We start from the raw sequence: 11,890 nt of genomic DNA, 5'->3' as shown, positions 1-11,890 counted from the left end.
TCAGTATATTAAAAGATGGCATTATGAACTGATGGGCTTATCACAATCCACCATGTCCTTCATATACTGAAGTTCTGGCAATGACATATCGGCTCCTCTGTTAAAACCTCAACAATTCCACTCCCCTGGCGGTCCAGCAGTTAAAAGTCCACCTGTCAGAGCAGGGGACACAGGTTCCATCCCTGGTCTGGGAAGATTCCACATGCCACGGGACAACTAAGTCAGAGTGCCACAACTACTGACGCACACATCCCAGGGCCTGTGCTCTGCAAGGAGAGGCCACTGCAATGAGAAACCCACACACTGGAACAAAGCGTGAGCCCCAGCTAGGAATAAGCCTGGAGAAAGCGATGGCACCCCACTCCAGTACTCTTGCCTGGAAAATCCCATGGACGGAGGAGCCTGGTAGGTTGCAGACCATGCGGTCGCGAAGAGTCGGACTCGACGAGCGACTTCACTTTCACTTTTCACTTTCATGCATTGGAGAAGGAAATGGCAACCCACTCCAGTGTTCTTGCCTGGAGAATCCGAGGGACGGGGGAGCCTGGTGGGCCGCCGTCTATGGGGTCGCACAGAGTCGGACACGACTGAAGCGACTTAGCAGCAGCAGCAGGAAAAGCCTGCATGGAGCAACAAAGACCTAGTGCAGCCGTAAGTAAGTTAATCAATTCTTTAAAAAAAAAAAACAACAACTGCTTCAACCAGTGAACCTGGGTGGTCTTCCATCAGAAGAGCTGATTCTGGATGGAGAAACAGGGAGGAACTTGATGACTATATTCATACAACAAGAACTGGAGTAGAAAGAGGCGACAGGAAACCACAAGATGCTTCCGATAAAAGAGGTTCCTGGACCTCAGCTGCTGAAGAGACTCCCACAGCAGGATAATATACCTGTACAGAGGCAATATTCTATTCTGCACACCCTAGAAGCTGGCTCTTTGATCAGAGCTTTCATTCACTATAATGATTACTGCAGCCATAAGATAGAAAAGCAGGCTGGTGAGAGAAATAACCAGACTTCTGGCTTATTGAACGTACAATCACCATACTTAACACTGGACTGAATATCCACACGACCTGTTGGGCTGCATCTGGAAGGCCTCCAAGGCCTACACTCGCCCAGCTTCACGGCTTTAAGAAAGCACCTGGAGTCAGCAACAGAGGCATTGTTTAATGGATGGGGGCACTCACTTGTCTGCAGCAAAGTCCCGGAGCAGCACCTCACTGTGTGCGGCTAAGGGCGGGTAGGACATGGAGACCTTTTTCACTCCAGGGCAGGGATAGAAATCACCAAAGATAGGGGAACTGAAGTCAGGTGGGCTCATTAGTTACCAAGGAGACCAGCAGAGGGGGCCACCCCTCACTGCCTCTTTGATAAGAACAACCATCAGCTGGGGCCTGGGGCAGGTAGGCAGTTCAGTCCTGTGAGTAGGGCGTAGGTGAAACAGGCACTGGTCGGGCAGGGGATGTACAGAGGGCAAGAAAACAGCCATCTGGAGTGGCCTGGCCAGACATGGGCACAGATGAATATTATTTTAACGAGCTGCAACATTCAGCTGAGGAACTCTTTCAAAACAGGACAAAGATATAAAGAATTTCCAGAAGCTACTACATCTGTCTAGAGAGTTTTGTAATGGAAGGAACAAAGGCAGTAGATGGAAGGGCATTCAAAGTCAGAGAAGATTATTTTTCAGAGCTGAAGAAACATTAACTCAAGGGTTTTTATGTAATTTGTTTGTTTCAATTCATTTCAGTTTTTGAAACTTTGGGTTTCAGGTTGTCCCATCTTGGGCTAGTTGAAATAAGTATTTGGGGATTTCCCTGTCTTTTAGTTTTAATTTTATTTTAATTATGTAAAGCATGTAGATAGTTCCAATGTCAAAACTATTTTTATTTTTTTCTCAGTATCTTTCATTAATTTGCATTAATAGTCTGTTTAAGGTGTTTTCCAAATGTGCAGATGTTTTACGTTTTTATGAAGCCAAATCTGCTTTTATTCTTGATGACTTATATTGCTTAGAAAGTTGTTAGCACTTCCAGAAGGGACTTTCCTACTAATGTTTTAAATGTGTATGATCTTCCTGTAAATAACATCAGATGTGAATATGTGGGACTAGACTGATTTTCTCCTGGTTGCTGTTGTTTAATTGCTAAGTCATGTCAGACTCTTCGCAACCCCATGGACTGTAGCACACCAGCCTCCTCTGTCCATGGGATTTTCCAGGCAAGAATACTGGAGCGGGTTGCCATTTCTTTTGCCAGGGGACCTTCCTGACCCAGGGACCGAACCTGTGTCTCCTGCATTGCAGGCAGATTCTTACCACTGAGCCACTTGGAAACCTTCAAAACTGTTTTTAAAAGGCACATTCAGACCAGTCTATCTTCCAATCTTATCCCTCCTACGCTGTTACCTCCCTCTGCCTAAAGGTAAACATTTTAAAAAATTAATTTTGTTTGATACTTTGAGTGTTTCTTTTTTAAAATATATAGGCATTTTTGCATATATAGTTTTATCCTGTTCTTTTATTAAAATGACTTTATTTATTTAATAGACTTTATTTTTTAGAACAATTTTAGGTTCACAATGAGATTGAAGGGAAGAGATTTCCCATGTATGTCCCTTGCTGCCCTCACAACAGAGCCTCCTCCATTATCAGACCTCACAACTGCTGAACCTATAGTGATAGATTATTATCATCTACAGCCCAACTTATATTTGGATTCAGTCTTGGTGTTGTACATACTACGGGTTTAGAGAAATTTATAATGGCATGTATCTACCATCATGGTATCAACCGCTCCTTTTTTAATACTCTAAACTCTATTGTTTACTTTGACTATCTTTTTATACTCTAAACTCTGTTACTTACTTTGACTTTTTATCTTATTAAAATATCCTGGATAACATTCTATAATAACATAAAGATACTCATTCCTTTACAATTGTATAACATCGTGTTATGTGGATGTACCTTAGTTTTTTTACCTAACCATTATTCATAGTCAATTGGGTGGTTCCAGTCTTATGTAATTACAAACAGTACTGCTGTAATGAGCAGATCCAAGCATTTAAACTTTTGAGTTTTTGCCAGAGTATCTTTGGAATGAATTTCCAGAAGCGTGATTTCTGGGTTAGAAGAAAAATACAAATGTAATTTTGTTAGATTTTGTGTTCCCACCAGTAACATATGAGAATGTCTTTTCCCAAGCCTTATCAACAGAATGTGTTGTCTAACTTTGAGACTTACCAAACAGGTGAGAAATTATATTTTACTTTTTCTTATTATAAGTAAGGTTGAACATTTTTTTCATTATTTATGTTTTTCATTTATTTGTCTATCATTTATATGTTTACATATTTTGCTCATTTTTATGTTAGATTAAATTACTTGTTATTTGGAAATGAGGGACAATATGATCATGGTACATAAAAACTTGTGGGACTAAGGCCAAAGTGACATACAAGAAAAAATGTATAGCCTTAATTATACTTATTAGAAAGCAATAAAGATGGTAAATAAATCATCTAAGCGTTCGATGGAAAACACTACAAAAAGTGACAGAAAACTGGAGCCTATTATACAGAGTGAAGTAAGCCAGAAAGAAAAACACCAATACAGTATACTAATGCATATATATGGAATTTAGAAAGATGGTAACAATAACCCTGTATATGAGACAACAAAAGAGACACTGATGTATAGAACAGTCTTTTGGACTCTGTGGGACAGGGAGAGGGTGGGTGATTTGGGAGAATGGCATTGAAATACGTATAATATCATATATGAAATGAGTCGCCAGTCCAGGTTCGATGTATGATACTGGATGCTTGGGGCTGGTGCACTGGGACGACCCAGAGGGATAGTATGGGGAGGGAGGAGGGAGAAGGGTTCAGGATGGGGAACACATGTATACCTGTGGCAGATTCATTTTGATATATGGCAAAACCAATACAATATTGTAAAGTTAAATAAAATACAATTAAAAAAAAGACTAAAGAGCATATTCTAAAGAGCAGCAACTGATGAAATATAAAACTAAGATAAATAATAAAAAAGTAAAGGCCTAATTTACTGAAGATAAAAGAATGACAAAGAATGCTTTTAAAGTACAATAAAGATCTTTTGATAACAGCAGAAAATTGTGACATATAGAACTTACAAAACAAAGCAGCTATACTCCAATAAAAATTTTAAAAAGAAAAAAATAACTGACAAAGCAAGACAGAGTCCTTTTTGAAAAGACCTAAAACCAAATGTGTTGGCTCTTGGGAAAGATCAGTACGTGAATAAGTAGCTTTGAAAAAAGACTAGTAAAATGCTTTGACTTGTCTCATCAAGGAGAAAGTGTAAAGACACAAACAACAATGGTAAAGGATTGGAATGGTGACATGCCTACAGAATCAGAGGAGACTTTAAAATTATGAGTGATGTAATTTTAAACTATATATAGATATTGGGCTTCCCTGGTGGCTCAGATGGTAAGGAATCTGCCTGTGGTGTGGGGAAGATCCCCTGGAGGGGGGCATAGCTACCCACTCCAGTACTCTTTCCTGGAGAATCCCATGGACAGAGCAGTCTGGTGGGATGCAGTCCATGGGGTCAATGTGTTTCCTAGGAAAGTGTCCATTATAAAAATTGATTCAAGAAAAGGAGATAGCCCTATACTAATCCCTACGAAAGCTTGAAAGAGTAATCACAGTTGACCCACTTAAAAACACTGTGCCGAAAATGTTCTGCTTCTGCCTAGAATGTAGATAGCTGGGAAAACCTTTGTTCTCACTCTCCCTCCAAGAAAATGTCTGAAAACCTGCAAATAATAACTTTTCTTGAATCCATTGAAGAGCTGAAGTTAGAGGGGAAAGAGCGTGAAATCAAAGGAAGGGCAGGAACCCCCAAAGGAAGCTGGGCATGAAGTCTGGCTAACCTGTGATACAGCCCAGGAAGAAGAGATGTGGAGTGTCACGTAAGCCAGTATAAAGAATCCAGTTAACGTTTTAGTGAACTGTTTAATGTCAAATGTGGGCTGACTTGAGAGAACAGAAGCAATGGGAGGGGCAGGTGAAAGGGAGGTCGCACCTACTTTTCTAGGTTCTCTTCTGTGGACCATCGCCAAAGCTGCTGCATGAATGTCAAAATGCCACCTAAACTTTGTTAAACGGCAGCTTGGAGAGAGAAGGGCAGCAACCATCCCTTGCCCCACCCCACCGCCAGAACAGAGGTGACCCCATGTAGCTGGGGTCAGTGAAAAGAAAAAACCCTCTACCTCTAGAGGAGGGTCAGGAAGCCATCCTGAGGCCAGATCTTGAGAGGAAACTAATGTTGGAGACACATGAGACATGGGTTTAATCCTTGAGTCGGGAAGATCCCTTGGAGGAGGGCATGACAACCCACTCCAGTGTTCTTGTCTGGAGAATCCCATGGACAGAAGAGCCTGGTGGGCTACAGTCCATGGGGTCACAAAGAGTCGGACACAATTGAGCACACACATACCATATTGAACAAAGGGTGGGACCACTGCAAAAGCCTTCACCCCCAAGACCCAGGACCACAGAGCCTACCTAAGACTAAGATGGACAGGATAACAAAGAAAGCCTCTGACCCCACCATCCAGCTAGCAAGCACAAGTCGCAGGCAACAGCACCCTAGTGCTGAAGGAATGGGCGAGTGTGAAGACTCCTTGAGGGCACACAGTGAAGCTCTAAAGTTGAGAGCAGAGGAGGAACATTGAAAAAACAAAAGCCCTCAAGCAAACCAACCCTCAATCCAAGCACCAGTTAACACAGGAATTGGAGAATAGTAGTGTGCTGGAGAATCCCAGGAACGGGGAAGCCTGGTGGGCTGCCATCTATGGGGTTGCACAGAGTCGGACACAACTGAAGCGACTTAGCAGCAGCAGCAGTGTGCTGAAGGGGAGAAGGCAATGGCAGCCCACTCCAGTACTCTTGCCTGGAAAATCCCATGGGTGGAGGAGCCTGGTAGTCTGCAGTCCATGGGGTTTCGAAGAGTCAGACACAACTGAGCGACTTCACTTTCACTTTTCACCTTCATGCATTGGAGAAGGAAATGGCAACCCACTCCAGTGTTCTTGCCTGGAGAATCCTAGATTCAGGGGAGCCTGGGGGGCTGCCATCTATGGGGTCACACAGAGTCCGACACGACTGAAGCGATTTAGCAGCAGCAGCATCAGTGTGCTGAAGGGAACCATAGTGACAATAAAATCCAAACTCAGCTCACATCTTGACTAGACTCAGTTGATCCATTCCACTGATAGGCGAGCACACAAGGAGGTATTCCATTTTGAGGTACAGTATAAATGTTCTTCTCTTAGTTTCTACTGTCATATATATAACATCTGACATTCAATTAAAAAAAAACTACAAGATATAAAAAAGGGAAAAAAATATCTTAGAACTAGTGGTTTTATGGGTGTGTTCTTATCAAATCTTTGAGGATCATATAATCACACTATCATTTAAGTTATCCAAGAGTATTAAAAACCAGGGAGGTGGGAAATAGAACATCAATATTAAAGAAAATTTCATGAGGTGGGACACAGAACACACTTCATATTTACAAGTCACTGGCCATCACACTAACTGATATAATTTAGGCAGTCAAAGCTACCCTGGCTTGAGGCTTCTGCTCCCATCCAAACTGGCCACAGAAGTATGGTCCCTGTTCAGTTTTCCAAGGATCCATAAAGAAATGAAATCTCTTCTGGCTTGTTTCTGGATTAAATTAAAGTTAAGCTCTCTTTAGAACAGAATTTGTCTTGTTTGATCCACAAATAGAACCTAATTTCCTCACCAAACCTTTACTTACAGAGGGAGCAGCCCATAAACCATATTTGCTAATTTGATTTTTTTAAACATTGTTTGAAAGTTTGATTTATCTTGATTACTAAGTTTTTTGGTGGCCTCAGAAGTTGTATGCTCTGGTCGAGTGCATCCTGGGCCTCACCCTGTTCTGCATTGCTGAGTTCTCTGCCCTGTTCTGGCATTGCTCAGAGTCTCACCCTGTTCTGCATTGCTCAGAGTCCTCTGCCCTGGAGACTCACTAGGTTCACTCCAGAGGGAGTCCGAGTCTAGTGTGCTGGTCTCATACCTCCTTACCCTGCAATGCCACCCATTTGCTGCAGTTTGTCTTCTGCCAACCTTTCATGCCTTCATTTAAATCTTCCTGAGTGAGTGAGCGGGGAAAGAGTGAGGCTGGGGGGAAAGGATCAAAAGCAAAGAAAACAAGGAGCAGGAGGAGGAAGTGGCCAGTGCGCAGTGAACCCACAAGTGTGAAAGGCTAATCCAGAGATCATTCAGTAATAACCACCGTGAAACCAGACCGGGTGACATCGCTCGCCACACGGACAACTCACCTTCCTAACCAGCCATAGAACTTCACTTCCTAAACCCAAGTGACTTTAGGAAATCTGGCCACTCTGCCCCAGCTCTTGGCCCCGTGCCCCTCCTATACAACAACTTCTACACACCATTAGCTTCCTTCCAAAGTCCCCGTCCACTTCTCATCCAGAGCAACATGCTTTGCCTGCTTTCAAGGGAAGGGTGCTGGCCCACGTGTCCAGGAAACGAAGACTGGAATGCAGAGGGCTGTTTGAAGTTCCAAGGCCTCTTACACGGGAGAGTTTGAAAGAAGGGTGAGGTTTCCAGGGCTCTGACGTAGAAGGAAGGACAGCACTCGGAACTCAGCTGCACTCGATGTTCAGAACAGCGCTGGTGGGTCAGCCGTGCTCAAAAAGGAACAGAATGTTGCAAGTGTGATTATGTTTTAAACTAGTTTGGCTGTCAACCAAATAACACAGCACTGCCTGCTCTCAGGTCAGGCACTGCTGCTAATTGGTGAATTTTAATGAATGATAATGATAAATAAACTAGCTAGAAGGAAGGAAGGAAGACATCACTGTTTAGGTGAATCTCTTGTGGAGGGGGTGGGAATCAGGATGGGTGTCGGGTCTTGGCTTCCACTGGGTCCCAGAACATTCGTTTACAGAGGGTGGGTCTCTGTCCATACCCCTCCTGGAGTATGCATTTTCTCATCAATCCCATGCTCACTATATGAACTTAGGTGAGTCACACATCTCTTGCCCTGTAGATTCTCTGCCTTAAAAGGAGTATCACTGGCCCCTTCCTCTCGCACTCAGTGCTGGGCAGGTGGCAAGGTGGGCAAGCACAGGAAAGATGCCCTGGGAGTGAAGACAGGCCCAGAAGACAGGGCTGAGCCCAGGGAAGCCCAGCCAGAGGCCCACGGGTCTCCCAAAGTTGGCTTTTTCAGGGGATGTTTCTGGTGTTGGACTCTTTATTGGATTTTTTTCGTTTTTTTCCCGGTTCGGAGGATTTGGTCTGCTTTTTTTCCTATCATCACAACCGTTCTTCTGCTGGGCTGTCCACCCCTTCGAGGCTGACGCAGACCAGGAGGCTTTCTCTCGGTGTTTGTGCCACTTCATTGTCACAGAAGCAAGCACACATCTACTTTCATTTTTCACTTTTCAAAAATGTTTCCACTGTGAGTGATTATGAGGAAAGAGGGCATACCACAGCCCAGAGAAGAGCGAAACCACAGCACTTAGGATTGTTTAAAACTACAAATCACTGGTTTTATGTATCCATGGTCACTTTTTAGTTATCCAAGGAGACGCTCATAAAACAGTGATGTGTGCAGTTCAGAACTAGGCAGAATATCTAAAATAAGTAATTATTTAATAATTTATATATTTAATTATAATAAACATAATATGCGCAAATAGCTTCAACATAAATCCTTAACTAGTATGTCTCAAGTACTATGAAGGAGATACACAGTTCTCAGAAATACTTCATATTTCTATGTTGGTTTTTTCGTTTTTTTCTAATCTATTCTCTTCATATACTACAGATTCTCTCATACTTTCTCCTTGGGCCTCCACCTCATCCTCAATAAACTCAAGTACTCTGAGTCCAGGAACTCACTCTTTAATTTATATAAATTTTATGCAAAATAACTAAGACCTTCCACCCTTCCTGAATCTTGCTGAATCTTGCTCTTTCCTATTCAGTTTCTCACCAAAACAAGCCAAAAACCAACCACCACAACAAAATACACTGCTCTGAAATGACAAACACCTCCTTAAAGGATTTGGGAGAGATAGGAACTATCTGATAAACTAGAAGGCACTAGTTAACCTTTATTGGAACTGGAGGAGAAAATGTCCTTGCTCAAATATTCATGTGACCACAAGAACTAGGCCTGACTTTTCATAATGCCCAGTCTGATTCATCCTCAGGTTTTGGTTTGAAACAAAGAAGCCCAACCCTGTGGGTGGGAAGTTCTCAAAGAGAAGGCAATCCCTCCTTACTCTGCTGCTGCTGCTGCTGCTGCTAAGTCACTTCTGTTGTGTCCGACTCTGTGCAACCCCAGAGACGGCAGCCCACCAGGCTCTGCCATCCCTGGGATTCTCCAGGCAAGAACACTGGAGTGGGTTCCATTTCCTTCTCCAATGCATGAAAGTGAAAAGTGAAAGTGAAGTCGCTCAGTGAGGTCTGACTCTTAGCGACCCCATGGACTGCAGCCTACCAGGCTCCTCTGTCCATGGGATTTTCCAGGCAAGAGTACTGGAGTGGGGTGCCATTGCCTTCTCCACTCCTTACTCTAATACCTGATTATAGCTCGGAAGCACTGCCATTTACCTGTTCTTGGGACTCTGCTCCTAGTGCAGAACTTTTAGTTGAAAATATTGGGTCTTTTCCAGCTTTTTGGAATTACAGCAGTGATGGTAGTAACAGTCATAGTGAGGGTGACTGTAGCTGACTTTGATAGGGCGCTTGTTATGTGCTCCACACTGGGTAAACATTTAACTCTGATCGTCTCCTCTGGTCTCCAAGTCCTAACAAACTGTTTACCTACTGTAGTTCATTGCCTACTGCTGCCTAACAAGTTGCCCCAAAACTTAGCAGCTTAAAACAACACATGCTTAATCATCTCACAGTTTCTGTGGGTCTGGAATTTGGCCATGACTTAGCCGGGTCCTTGGCTTCAAGGTCTCTCAATCAAAGTGTTGCTTAGGGTCTCGTCACCTCCCTGCTCAACTGAGCAAGTCTTTCATGTCATTTGCAGGCTGCAGTTCCTCCCTGGCTGGGGTAACTCAAGGCCTCAGCTCTTCACTGACTGTCAGCCAGAAGCTGCCTTCTCATACGGCCCTCTCCAATATAGCGACTTTCTTCCTCAAAGAGTACAAGCCACAAGGGCAATAGAGAGAGTCTGCTAGCAAGAGAGATGTCACTGTCTTTTGTAACCTAACTCAGAAGGGCCATCCCATCACCTTTGCCATATTCTCTTGGTTGGAATCAGGTCATTATGTCCAGCCCACACTCAAGAGGACATGGATCCCAGGAGGGAGGGATCTTTGGGGGTCATATTAGAAATCTGTCAAGCTCAAGACCAATTGGATCTAAGAATTCCTCTGTAAGTTTAACTGAAAGTGCTCAAGAATTGCACCTTGAGAGGTGGACAACATTCTCTATGCTAATAATGACTATATTGGCAATGTTAGATAGTAGAAACAAACATATATTTGATTACAATTTTGAATATAACAAAAAATTGGAAAAAGAGGGAGGAGTTGCTTTAAGATTATAAGGATAAAATCAAGACCAGAAGATGAAAGTTAGCTGAGGACAAGGATTGAAGCTAACAGAGATAGAGGTTAGGAGATGAAATGAGGACGGACTGTGTATCATTTTTTATCCAGGAACCTCTATCTCTCCCCTAGCCCACAAATGAAGGTAGAGCTGAGGAGATAGTGGGTATGAGGCTAAAGGGTATCCATGGAACTTCCACTAGGGCATTGCACAAAGAACTGTTTTCATTGGGAAAGTAATGGAAAATAATAATAATGCAGTAGTGGAGTAGAGGAATATCAAAGAGGAACTGAAGAGAATCTGTTTGGACAAAAGTGACCCAGAGTCACCCTGGGAAGGAGTTTTGGCAGGAATATGCCAAGTGAAAGTGAAAGTTGCTCAGTCAGGTCTGACTCTTTGCAACCCCATAGACTATATTCTCCAGGTCAGAATACTGAAGTGGGTTGTCTTTCTCTTCTCTAGGGGATCTTCCCAATCCAGGGATATAACCCAGGTCTCCTGCATTGCAGACAGATTCATTACCAGCTGAACCACAAAGGAAACCCAAGAATACTGGAGTGGGTAGCCTATCCCTTCTCCAGTGGATCTTCCCAACCCAGGAATCAAACCAGGGTCTCCTGCATTGCAGGTGGATTATTTACCAACTGAGCTACAGGGAAGCCCAGGGATATGCCAGAGCACCAAGTTAAAAAGAAAGGAATCACAGCCTCAACCAGATCTGGCATAGGACTACAGTCCATGGGGTCACGAGGGCCAGACACGACTTGGTGATTAAACTGCCACCACCACCATCCAAACCACAGACAGACAAGACAGAAGAAACAAATTCTAGACAGAAAACAGAAGACTGGTTCTGGAAAGATTTTTAAGGCAATGGTTCATAGAGCAATGGTACAGGGGAGAGGGAGGGAATGATTTTTAGTAGCATCTGTGCTGTGCTAAGTCACTTCAGTCATATCCGACTCTTTGAGACCCCATGGACTGCAGCCCACCGGGCTCCTCTGTCCATAGGATTCTCCAGGCAAGAATACTGGAGTGGGTTGCTATTTCCTTCTCCAGGGGATCTTCCCAACCCAGGGTTCGAACCTAGATCTCCTGCATTGGCAGGCAGATTCTTTACCACTTGTGCCACCTGGGAAGTCCCTTAGTAGCATCTACTAAAACAAATTTCATTTAATATTTATTTTATGAGAGAAAAAAATGCAGGACTTTTCAGAGCCTTTAATACGTTAGTGCACTCTGTGAAACCCTAAGATACATAGT

This window comes from Bos indicus x Bos taurus, chromosome 8 (assembly GCF_003369695.1).
Source record: "Bos indicus x Bos taurus breed Angus x Brahman F1 hybrid chromosome 8, Bos_hybrid_MaternalHap_v2.0, whole genome shotgun sequence".
Classification (NCBI taxonomy): Eukaryota; Metazoa; Chordata; class Mammalia; order Artiodactyla; family Bovidae; genus Bos; species Bos indicus x Bos taurus.
Note: the sequence above shows the minus strand (reverse complement) of the source record.